The following is a 13,401-nucleotide window of genomic DNA, read 5'->3' on the forward strand; positions in this document are numbered from 1 at the left end:
TATATAGTTGAGACTCTTTAAATTGCCCCTGAGAATCCAGTGTAAGACACTAACTTGCACAATATCCAGATGTTTAGTTTCTACTTAATAGTATTATCATAAATTTAAGCTTTTCTTGTAACTTGGGTACAATTCTTAACCAAGTTCTGTAGGAAGAAAAATTAAGAACATTTTAATCAGTTTTCCAGTATTCAGCCTCTACCATAGCATTTAATATTCATATTAAAGGAAAGATACTTGTATTATTACTAATTGCTCTACCACAAGTAAAAGGCAGCATAGAACAGTATCTGCCACATGTTTGAAAAAATAATAATTTAAAAATACATCCTAAATACATTTACAGCACTGTCTTGACAACAGAATGACATATAATAATCTTGAAGTAATGGAGTTCCTCAAGTAATGTTACTCAGATGAATAAATGTGTACATTGGAAAGGCATTCGGCAAAGATGAAGGACAGAAATTTACTTCCATTTATTTGCTCAAATTCTGAGCCAAATCTACATATATGTTTTATCACTTTGTGTGAAAAGAATGTTAACGTATACAGATATGTCTAAGCTATTTTCCCATGTATATAGTGATGTGGGAATATGGAATCTACTAAATAAAAAGCAAAACAGTTCATTTGTATGGTCTTAGGATCTTTATCCCTCTAAGAGCATCCTCAGGGCCATGAATGAACAAATGACAAAAATGCTTAGAGAGTGAAATGAACATATGGAGAGTAATTTCTGTGAAAGCTATTGATTAATTCTCAAAACACATGGTCAATATTGGATTTGGTTTGCCTTTGTGAAGCTCCTTCTGCCTGGACTCTCTTGCCAAGTCCCCCTCTCATTATCACCTTCTTTCTCAGTTAGGTAACTGTATATTCCAAGTGAACAGCTAACCAGTTGATGGTGAGGTAACATCTTTCTAGAGCTGAAGTAATAGTGTTACACTGGTTTGTTTTTCCAATGAGATTTCACATTTGTTAAAATATACCTTGAAATGCAGTTGTAAAGGAGACCCTCCCCTGCACTCAGTTGCTCACACCTTCTAGTATCAGTTTCCCCTGGGACTTGGAGCAAAACTGAACACTTTGGCAAGTCTAAAACTAATCAGTCCATTAGTATCAGGTTGCCTTCCTGGATACAGCAAGGTGTTCTTTCTGCCTCTTCCACACCCGGCCACCAGTACTAAGATGTATTATGTTCAGAACACAAGGAAAACGTCACTGACTTACTGTTTTCCCACCAAAGATTGAGGTTGTAAAACATAATTGCATATAAAATTACTCAGAAAACATTTTGCAACTTTATAATGTTATTCTACTACATTTATAGGTTGTGAATATAGATCTTGGTGAAAACAAAACCATGATATAAAACAAACACAATAAACTGGAATACATTACTTAACATGACATTTTGTTTCTTTCCAATAACATATAATTATTATTCTATATAGTTTTTATGAAACACCCAAAAGAGAAAATGTAAATTTTGTAGACTACAAAGGATTATGAATATGGGTGCTATTATTTCAATAAAATTTGTTATGCCTATAGACAAAAAAACTTACAAGAACAAATCTAAAGTGTTATGTTTAAAGAAGGAAATTCCATTTATCCTTCTCTGTTATTACCTGAAATTGGATAGAAAATATTTCAGGCAGTCACTATTCTTAAAGTAATTAGTTATTTCTCCATGTCTGGAATTAATATTACATAAGATTTTAGCAACAACTATAGGAAAAGTTTATTTTTCATAAATTTGTGGGGTTAATTAGAAAGTGATATGTGATACTTTTATGATTATCAACTTTATAAATTGTTCTGTTAAAAAAAACATTGTCTTTTCTTTTTCTTATCAAATATATCCTAACATGCTCCTCAAAATAATTTTCCAATTTTGTATCTTTCTTGGAACACCTGGAAAATTAATTAGTATCTACACAAAGAAATGGAGTCAAATGTTCTCTTTCAAAATACATTTTTATAGCCACTCACAGAACAATGAAAACATTCTACTGAGATTCTTTTTCATGCTAAAAAATGCATTCAGTGGGGTCTGCTTTGGGGGATTGTAAGGGGAGAAACCTGGGGTGCTTTAAGGTTAATGGACAGTGATTAAGGTTAATGGCTGAGTGCTTAAGGTTAAGTGCTGTATTTACATAGCTGCCAATTCTCTTAAACAAAATCTTCATGTCTATCAATCAGTTCCAGCTAATAGCCAATTAAACAGCAAATGAGGTATAGAGACTGAAGGTAAAGACCCTTCAATCTGTATTTACAGGGTGGAATTACCAAGTCTCAATCAAGAAGTATTTATTGAACACCTACTTTGTCATGGCTGTGTTGCACACGAGGAGCTAGAAGCCATGGCCCCTGTGTCCAAGAAGCTTATCATCTAGTAGGGAATGGAACTAGGTATGAAAATATCTCAGTACAGGGAGCTATCAAATAAATGACACAGGTAATTCACATTATAGAATTCAGATCAGGGAAAGATACTACCTACCTCAAGATTTCATAGAACAGGGAAGGATGTTTATATTATGCCTTAAAATTAATGGTTTTCAAAGTACTTCATTCTTAAAAAAGTATACAACCTCAAACAGTGTGAACATATATCAGTGACACTGTATACCATGTATATTGCCCAGCCATAGTTTAACCATTGAGTGTGTCAACAATTTATCACCAATATTAATAAATAAGAAGTTCTATAGATGAAAATACTCCTTGTGAAACCGAGCAGGACCCTTGGGGGCCCTCCTGGGTACAAATGCCTTTCCTTGTCCACAGTTTCTTGTCTGTAGGAAAGAGGTTTCAGCCTCCCAGACCATCCCTGAGTTTCAAAAGGTCAGATTCAAATGGTTTCTAAATAGGAAGTAAGGGAATGCAAAAACAAAAGAGGAGCAATCAAGAAACAATAGTGCAAAGATTAAAGCAGCATCCTGGTTCCTCCTCAAGGAATACAAATAACAATATCCTTGAGTTCTCCTGCAGGAACTAAGGCCCCGCCCAGGTGGAGGATGGTAACTTCAGGCTGAGCACAAGATTCCTGGAACACCTCCCTGTTACACCGACCAATCAGAAGAAAGTCACACACTGCAGCCCTCAGCCCAAATTTTGCTTATAAACTAACGCTTCCCTGAAAACCATCAGGGAGGTCGTGTCTTTTGAGCACGAACTTGCTTGGCCCTGCAATAAACCTTTCTCTGCTCCAAACTCTGGCGTTTCAGCTTATTTACCCCACTGTGCGTTAGACACACAAACTTGGATTTGGCAGCACTCTGCAGTTCCTTTTCACATGCAAACTCTAAAGATCAATTTAAAGCAAGGACAACAATAACAACAAAAATAGCTAGAGCAAAAGGACATTAGCACACTAACTTAGAATTCAGTGTAAACTTACTTATACTAGGCACATGTGAAAAGTTTAGGGTCATGTAAGGCTCTGAGGTATCTGGCAGTTATCCAAGGTAAACTGCATCACTAACGCACCAATGACAACATGATTAATTACATAAATGAAGTTTACTAAAACAAGGTTAATGTTCACCTCTACAGTAGCCACTGGGAAGGTGGAGCAGCCTCACTTTCACTCAATTAGCAACATTTGGTCAGGGCTGTTTGTATTTCATTTGCCATTTTTTCCCTCCCCCTGAATTTCCTACTGATTTTGGAAGGTATGCTAGGGATGGAGGATGTGGGGTTTAGGGGCTAAGGAGGAACACCTGGAATGGTAGAAAAGGTGAAAAATAGACTCATATGCAACACATAGTCATTAAAAGTAAATTTAAAGATGTCCCTTAAAGAATATTTTCATTCAGCAAGTGTCTTCCATTGGCTTCCATAAGTGTACTCAAAATGCTCTGAACTTAGCCCAGCCCATAGTCCTTTCTGAAAAAAATAGCTGGAGTGAATTCTTAAACACTGATGAACATGTTGTAGGACCTCAAAAGATATCATCTGCTCATTACACTTCTTCCTTCCTGCAACATTCACATCATCCCCCTAAGGCAGGCTTACCACGTGTGTGGCCACATACAACGTTACTGCTGTGGCCACAACTGATGTACCATGGATGGGCCCTATTGGCCTCTTCCCATGGCAGAAGTGTTCCTCCAGAACTAGTGACCTGAGCTGTGGAAGAAATTCCATGGTTATCTTATGGAAAGCCTTATTTATATTAAGCAGCTACATAATTGACTCTGAGTTTTAGTCCTTTAAAATGTAGTCTTTACCTTTCCAATTTAGTCTGATACAAAGGACACAAAATTCCCTCTGAAGTTTTAATTAATGAATCTAGACCCTTCAAAATGTTGGTGTGTAGGTGTGAATAGTTTTTAAGGTTTACAGAGAGGGCAGAAATGCTTAAAATGTTTTAGAAGAAAAATCAAAACAACAAATGATAGCAGGTCTCTGTGCAATAACTAAAACCATAAAATGCAGTATGCTTTTGTAGACAGAATGGAAATATGAAATACTAGTTCTTGAATTAATCTTCTCAAACCTCACATTATCCACGCTTTCCCTTTCTTCATGACAATTTGATCTTTTACAAACCGTCTAGCTCTAATCTCCCAGAAACCTGATAAAAATGAGAATTACTAGAAAAATTTACCTATGGTAAAAATGAGCCTTGACTGCTACACTGAATCGGGACTGGGAGTGAATACCTGATAGGAAGCCTATTGTTGGATTTCCCTGAGTATGGTGACTATTTTCACTGGGCAGGTCCCTTGTGGAAACCCTAGAAGCTGTCCCTCTACAGCTCCAATAGATATTCCTACAGGGAAGGAAGCTTTCAAACCAGGGTGCTTCCTCTACCTGTGTCCTTTTGAGCTTCTCTGCTTGCTCCTGAGCTGTTGGCCAGCTGAAAGGACTGCCTCAGTGGAGCCCCAGAGGCTGCCCTGCTGGCAGTCTTTTATTCCTCCTGGTCCTAGCTCTTTCTGAGTAAGCTGGCGCCAGTGTTGGCCAATGGTGGTCTTGTGAGTCTGGTTGTTTAGGAGAGTCTAAAAAGACTCCAAGTGGGCAATACATCACCCAAGTCATACTAACGGAAAAAAAAAAAAAATCTGGGTTTTGTCATAATACAAAAGAAAAGTTTGCAATTTTCAAAATGGACAATTTTTTTAAAAATGTTAATAATAATATATAAAACCCCTTGTATTCCACCTACAAGAACTGTGTAATGCTGTTGGTAGCCATAGTCATTGTTTAAGGTTACATATTAAATAATATAAAAATGCAGTGTTCGTACAGCTGCAGAGAAGAGCAAGGGATTAACATAAATATTCAAAACTCTAAAACAGCCAAGGTAAGCCAGGAAACAAATATGAAATTCATAAGTTTTTTTCTTGTGGGTGCAACAAAAGTTTGTGATATTGGTTTTTAAATTATAGATTATAGTTCTTTAAACAAAATAAAAATCCTTTTATATTTCATAAGGCAATTGCTGTGGAATAGGTAATAGAAATCACGCTAATAAGAGGGTTTTATCACACATCCACATATTCACTTTCACACACAAACTACATACACAAAGAGCAAGTTATATATCACATTATTATAACACAAATTAATGAATGTACCTAAAAATATGATGTAGAGATGAAGTTTGATATAGAATATATATTATTTTTCACATGATAAAACCATCTATAGCATTTCCATTCTTATAAAAGCGCTAAGGTAAAATGCCTTCCCCAAAGAAATGGTGTTATGTGACATCATACTCATTTCTTATATTTTCTTGAATCAGAATATGATGGTGATACTAATGTTTCTGTCAGGATGACTCTTACCATATATACAGTGTGTATGTTCATCCTTGAGGTTCATAATATATTGAAATTGTTTGAGTCTCTAATTCCAAGGGACTGGAACCATAATAAAAAAAGTTTCTATTCCAACCTACACTGCCTGTGGGCATCTTGGCATGTCTGTATACATTTACTGATTCAATATTATACTAGTCACTTGAAAACATTTTTATTGGTGTAATGTTATTCATAAAACTGAGAAAATAAAACACATCGCTCATCTGTAAAATGGAAATTAGAAATCTACTTTTGCCTATCAATATGAAGATTAAATGCAATAATGTAAACCATAGGACATAGCCACTGAATTAATATCTCTTCTCTATATTCACCCATATATATTTACTTTTATATCTTAAAGAAAATGGAAATGTTTGCACACAAGCTAATCTTACTCAAATATTCATTTTGTATAAATTAAATATTTGGTCACAATATTTGTTGTGGTAAAATATGCATCTAATATTATTTAAGTGAAAAACATGTAAGTGTTACTGCACTATCTTATGGAGTAGCTGAGAGCAAAGATGACAATACATGTCAATGTTTTATGTGAATTTTAAGACATTCGCCATAGTATTAACAATACTCCTCCTCTTCACTATGTGTCAAACCAATGTTGCCTGTGATAGGATGGATAAATTAAACTTAATTCAAGGATTCAATATTGTAGACTCACCTTCAAAAGGTTAAGATATTTGGTTTCCATTATTAACTTTCTTTCATTTCTTAAATTATTCAAAATGGGACAAGGAAGGGACTCTTCAAGAAATGGCAATAATCAGATACAAATCCTTCATTAAGTTGACAAATTGGGAAAACGTTTGAGAAGTGTCTGGTCCAAGAAATAATTATTTATGTAAACTCATTGTTAAGTGGAACTCAGGCTCAGATAAAAGTTTTCTGGTTAAACATCATTGACATATATTTTAATCTAAGGGAGAAAATATGTGTTATGCTTTATGTGATATAACAAATTACATCCAACATATAGTCCTGCACTACATGCAAAACCCTTTAAAAGCCTGGCAAGAGTCTTGTGTGAAGCCTCATATATATGACTTGTGCCTTCTCCTATTTTTTTCTATCTTATATATTTTCAAAGTTCTTCCCGGTAACTTTACAAAGAGCTTTGCAAAGTTCTTTCATGTGTAAATAATTACCAAAATGTCACATAATGCACATTCTCCACATTCGGAAAATGAGCTAGTAATTGTCAAAAAGAGGACCTGAACACCAGTGTTTTTATTTCATTTTCAGTGCTTCACTTATGGGGAATTTTAGATTTGTAATTCAGTCAAATGTAAGTATACACGTTTATATATATATATATAATATATATATATATATATATATATATATATATATATATTATATATATAATTAATAGTATAGGCTTTAGGGAAAATAAATTCTAGAGTGACTGAAAATACTATTTATTGGGAAAATGATTATCTATCATGTGAAACTTAAACATATCTACATATCTGGCCAGGTCAAAACCTCAAACTTTTAATGGAAATACAGACAGAACACTGATCATCCCTTTCTGCTACTCATCCAAATTTGAATGTACAATATTAAGGAATAAAACAAAATGAAGCTGACTGCTAATTAGATGCCTCTGAATTCTTGATTTAGTCACACCTGCAACTTTTACTTTGAACATAGAGCCATGATAAAGTGTACTTCATAAAAAAATTAAAAATTCATATCCTGCTCAAAATAGGTTATAGGTTTCAATGGGTCTAAAATGAAAAGAATATTTACTGCTAAGAAGGGGGAGAAACCAAGAACTCTTGGATATTGGTTACAGAAATAGATCCGAGTTGGCCAGGAGTCTGACAGGCATAGGAAAACTGGGAACAAGAACCCTTCATACAAAGGAAGGACCCTGAGTTGAGTTGTGGTTGATTGCTGGCTTGGGATTCAGGATGTATGAAGCTGTAGAAATGAGCAGAGACAGCCAACCACCAGATATGGGTGGAGCCGTCCACAGCACAACGTATAACCTAGAGTGTTCCCAATATTTCCCTGCAACATGAGCCAGTAGTACCCAGCATCAGAATTAATTGCAGATTGGGGCCCTGGTGGAAGGTTTGGAATGGGTCAAGTAAGGAGTTGGGCAAGGGGGGATGGGAAGACTCTTCCACTTAATATGAGCCTACAAAAAAACAAGAAGTAGCTTCTGGTTAATTCAAAAAGGATTTATGTGGATAAGATTAGCTTCAGGGAGCTAGCCTGTTGAATCTCTTTGAGTAATGGTAGTGATAGAGGAAGCCTTTGACCACTGTTTTTAAAGTAATCATACTCAGGGTATTTAGAACTTTTAGATCCTGTCACCATAGATTAATTCTTCTAGGATCTTAAGATTAGTTTGAAAAAATTACTTGTTTTCTTTTTTGTCTTCTTTTGTATAAGGAATAGTCTATGGTTTTATACATGCCAACCACTTTTAAATATCTTTTTCAAATATCTTTCATTGAAAGCAAAAGGATATTTGAGAATTATAGTAACATATCTACCCACTTTTTCAGAAAAAAATGGGTTGAGGTTGCTAAAATTTTAAAGGAGTTTCCTCATGTTCATTTCATTTGCCTTGCATAAATCTGCTTGTGTTTTAAAAGTAACTGATGTCTTGGCTTAAAAATTTGATAATATGGACTTGAAAAAACCAAACTCCTTTTAAACTGAATATTCTGTCTATTAGGGAGCGAATACACAAGCCCATAATGATAAAAGTTATGTTATGAAATAGAAGCGGTTTTATCACAAATATTTTGGTTTTGATCTCTCTACAAAGAAATATTCTCAATTATATTGATGAATGTCCATCTTAGGGAGAAAGTGTTTCAGCAGATAGAGAAAACACAGATGTAGGTCTTAGGAAAATCTGTATTTGAAATGAAATTTCTCAAATAGGTGATTTCCAGGCTATGTCTACATGACAGAAAAGAAAAAAAAAATCCACAGATAAGGAAAAGTCCAATTAGCATTCAAATTTAAAAAAAAATAAATATCCAGGTGGTCCTACTAAATAACTGAGGCCTAAAAATCTTTGAGGGTGAATAATTGACAGCTCGTTTTCTTCACTGTCTTAGAGGTGGGAATGTGTTTTGGTGACTCTCATGGGGAGGCCACTGCGATGAGAGTCACCCCATTGTGATAAAGTCAGCAGTGGCTTGGTTGGAAATACCCTCAGGAGACAAACTCTTCTCAGAGACTCAATATTAATAGGAATGGAAATTTGGCAACTGAGTGAGGGTGGAAGGATCAGTTCTTCCCCAAATGTCTGGGGTGTAACTGCAACTCCTTCTTTACCTGCAATAAAACCTCTGAAAAGTAGTAGAATCTATAAGTGCTGAATGATGATGTAACTTGAAGTGACATCATACTCACTGGCATTTAACTATTTATGTTTTGTTTGATTGGATGTTCTATCTATGTCCATTTATGAATGTCTTTCATTCAAGTAGTACTGATAAAGTGATCAGAGATGAAGTTAAATGTACTGATGATGAAGTCACTTGTTAGAGAAGTGAAGTCCAGTGGTTGGAGGAGATATCTGTCCTCAGGGAAAGTTAATTTGAGCCCAAGTTCCACTACCTACTAGCTGTGTGACATTGGGCAAGTCCCTCAACCACTCTGCTTTTACATTTATAAATGGGAACAGAAATAGTACTTACTTCATTGGGCTCTAAGGACTAAATAAATAATGGGTACAAAATGCTCAGTGCAGTGTCTGGTTCCTTGAGGATTCCCAACAAATATTATTCATTAGTACCCTATCTGGAAATAGGTGGCTTCCAATTCAGAGCAAAAATGGAACCCTGAATAGAAGATAACCTGGAAGATATAGCTATGGTCATTGATAAAGTGGGAGAACATCTAGGACACATTGTGTGCCCATTATAGAGTTGACTACACTGTTTCCTCCTTGAGTGGCCATTGAAATTGGACTATATTTTTTTCCTATACTTTCTATATTGATATGTAATATAGTTCCTTTACTGCAAGTGAAAATGGAGTTATAAAATCCTGTAACTGCTGACTTAGGGTTAAAAAAATAAAAGTTATTTAAAAGAGAATATCCCTTAGAATAAGTAGATATATTCCTGTGATTGCTAAAAATTTTCCTCCAAGTATATGGAAATTTTCAAGTATAATAAATATAGTACATATACTTACATTGTTTGTATTACTTAATTACTCATCACAATCTTATTTGAAAACACGCACAGATAAAGCCACAGGGACACAAAACACATAGATCAATGAAAAGACAAAGCAACTTAATTAAGGACCATCTAATTTGTGAATTGCATAAATTTTAACATGATATTTACTAGCAAAATATAGTTCCAGTTAAAAAATATTCTTTTTTAAATTTTAAGTTGGACTTAATCATAATGCTTTCGAGCACAAGTTTTTATTGGACTAATTATAACTAAACAACCATTACAAATTTTAGATAACTAGATTACTTCTCTGAGGATGTCACTAGGTTTATAATTACTGGCTTCAACTCCATTTAGCTACATTCTTCAATGAATTTTACCACTGGTGGTACAAAATTATCTGCATAAGTTACCTATGTATATTCACTTTCTAGCATATAGGTAGCATTTATGCATAATACATCTTAGGTAAAAATATCAAACCCTTCCTCTGTCACTCCATCTTCACCCCCACAATGCCTCTTAAATTTTTTTAAATTAACTGAAACTTAAGCAAAGGTTATATATTCTAACTATTTAGATAAAGAGTAAAATTCTCATTCATCATCCTTATGCCCTCAATAATTGGCTTGACTGACTTTTTCACTTAATTACTATTTTTTTAATGAACCAAAGATACTAACCAATGCATTGCTATCATATAAAATCAACCATAAGGTGTTTAAAAAGTGCAGTGTAGTGCCACTTGATTTTTATTACACTTTGAAAGGCAAATGAAGTAAATCAAGAAGAAACAAATCCAAATGTAGTGCTGAAGTGAGGTCCAGCCTTTCAAACTGGCTTCCTATTAATCACAGGGCTGACCTTTTCATTAAGGGGCAGTTGTTGGAGTCATTGACACGGTTACAGCATTCACATGTGTGAACTGTACTCTGTGGTATTCATGTTCTGGGGAAGGCACAGTGAAATTAGATTCTCTCCCTGTAGGGGGTAGACATTGACTGCTATTCAATACCAACAATTGTCGGTTAAAGTATTTCATGAAGGATGACTTTTAAACTGCGTTTACTCCGCCATCATGTCAAATGCAATTCTTAAAGAAATATACTGAACTAGCAGTAATTAATTAAACCTCTCATAGCAGCAACTTTATCCAAGCTAAATCATTTCTGAATATACACAAAGGAGTCATCAGGATTCTACCGTCATGGCTAAACCATCAATTTCAATGTGTCCATCTATAATAGTTAGAAAACAAAAAACAAAACATCAGCCAGTGGGGAATTAGTTAAACAATGCAACAGTATTTTATCTAATTTCACCTATGTAGCCTATATATGTGAATCGTCTTTTGGGATGACAATGCATTCCAGACTAATTTTTCAAATAAAAATTGCCTAAATTAAGGAAAAAAGATAAAACCTCAAAAGGCTACAAACAGATACGATGTGCTGACAGTTTTTATTGCATTCTCTTTTAACATGATCATCTTTGTGCAATATTTGAAGGACTGAATTTGGGAATCATAACTGGAATCTTTGTCAGGGCATATGTCCCATGTGCTTATTACCTACATGGAATATCATGCATTCGAACAGCAAACACATTCTTTCACATTGGCTGACATTCCACCTGAAAACGTCCACCGCAGTTAGCTTGTTAACACAATTCAGGATATATGGCGTAGTAGTTAAAAGACTCCCCATAGCCAAGTAAAAATCAGAGTAGGGGGCTCAAGGAACAGGGCTGTACTTAGATCAAATCTGAACTTCAAGTTCAAACATAGTTTAATGGTGAATCTAAAGTTGTAAATGCAAAGTAAACGCAATGTGAAGGCTGCTTGAAACCAAGCATGAAAGACCAAAAAGTCAAAACTGAGATTTCCTACATCTGGTTTTAATCTTTTCTTATGCTATTAGACAAATGACCTTTTGTTTTGTTTTGTTTGTTTTAAAAATTCATTATCATTGTCATGGCTACTCCAACCTAATACTGTTTTTAGAATTTTTAAGATCACTTCTTTGGTAAGGGACTGAGCTATAGAACAGATTTAAGCAAAAATTATAAGCACTTTTCCCCCATTAATGTATGATTAGTGATGTAACAGTACAGTTATGTGTAAAAGTTAAAATCCATTTTCAGGAAGAGTATGTGCTTCCTAAAGAATTTTTTTTTCTATTCTCAGAACTGTGAGAAAACACTTGCCACCATCATTTTTGACAGAAATAAAGGACATTTCACCCAGAAAGAGTGGGTAATATGCTAGGCTACAGGATTGAATTAGCAATATTATTAGCACCACATTTTAGTTCCGAGACCTTCTGAATGAGCAAGTTACTCGCGGAGTCTAAGCTTCAGTGACAGTGCCAAGGCACTGGTGAAAAACGAAACCAGAGGAAATCCACAGGGTTATCAACACAGGTTTTATGCTAGTTCATTTTTTGCACAGTCTTTAGAGGATTCCCTGAGAGTAAGCATCCTTAACTAATTCCCAAGAAAAAGAAGGAAAGATAAATTTTCCACTTACTGCATTTGCTGTCCTTTGTCCACACGCTGAAGTTAAAGGGTGGTTCTGCTGTTCTTACCTAGCTCCAGGTTGCCCTCCAGATTAGGCATAACTGTGAGCGGCAAGAAGCATGTTGACTTTGTAACTGTACGAGGAACAGCCCATCGCACTGCTGCTGAAGAGCCGGTCAGGACAAAGTGCTAAACTTCAGCCTGAGAGAGCACAACATCTATTACCCCTGAGGCTCTACCATTTCACCTACACCTGGGCGGATCTATCAAGCTTCATCTGTATTAGAACTACTTGACTCTGTGGTTTAAGAGGAGGAGGAAAAAAAAAAAAAGAGGCTTGCCGTTGTCACACTTGTTTCCTATTAAAGAGCCTTATGGTGGATTGAGTAATTGTGTACGAAGGTAGTCTGGCTGGCAGATGTGTGCAGCCCCAGCGGAGCACTAGATTCAAGGCAGATGGGTTGTACCAGGGCGCAAACAACATTGAGAGAGAGAGAGGCGTGATTAAAACAGCAGGCCTCTATTTTATAGTGCTGGAAGTGGGGTAGCATTAAAGCTCCTGGGAATCGGAGTTCCCCAAATGGCATTGCTCCATAGCATGGTAAACAATAAATTCAATAAAAAAGAAAGATGTTCAAGCAACGAAAGTTATAGAGATATTTATAATATTCACTTTAACTATTAACGAAGGATTAAATGAAGCACCCTTCCCCCCACACCCTAACTGAACTTAATTAAAACTACTCAATCATGGGTCGTAGTGGGTTATTGATAGTGTTAAGGTAATGGCTTTGAAACAGATCCCTCATTCTGCTACATAAGCCATGGTTATCTTTTTAATCTGAATTAAATTGCTTTAAGGAGATTTACACTGTCAGACAGAT

At 35.3% G+C, this 13,401-nt stretch overlaps 1 protein-coding gene across 3 annotated transcripts in view; it reads right to left on the minus strand.

Annotated features, from left to right (window-relative positions):
- Nucleotides 1-12,904, minus strand: part of SEMA3A (semaphorin 3A) — a 507,688-nt gene extending 494,784 nt beyond the window's left edge. For all 3 annotated transcript variants that reach the window (XM_081244273.1, XM_081244271.1, XM_081244270.1), the window contains exon 1: nt 12,528-12,904. The gene's annotated coding sequence lies outside the window, so the exon portion shown is untranslated. The remainder of the gene's footprint in view (nt 1-12,527) is intronic.
- Nucleotides 12,905-13,401: the final 497 nt, after the last annotated feature.

The sequence above is a fragment of the Mesoplodon bidens genome, assembly GCF_964165515.1.
Source record: "Mesoplodon bidens genome assembly, chromosome: 9".
NCBI classification, from domain to species: domain Eukaryota; kingdom Metazoa; phylum Chordata; class Mammalia; order Artiodactyla; family Ziphiidae; genus Mesoplodon; species Mesoplodon bidens.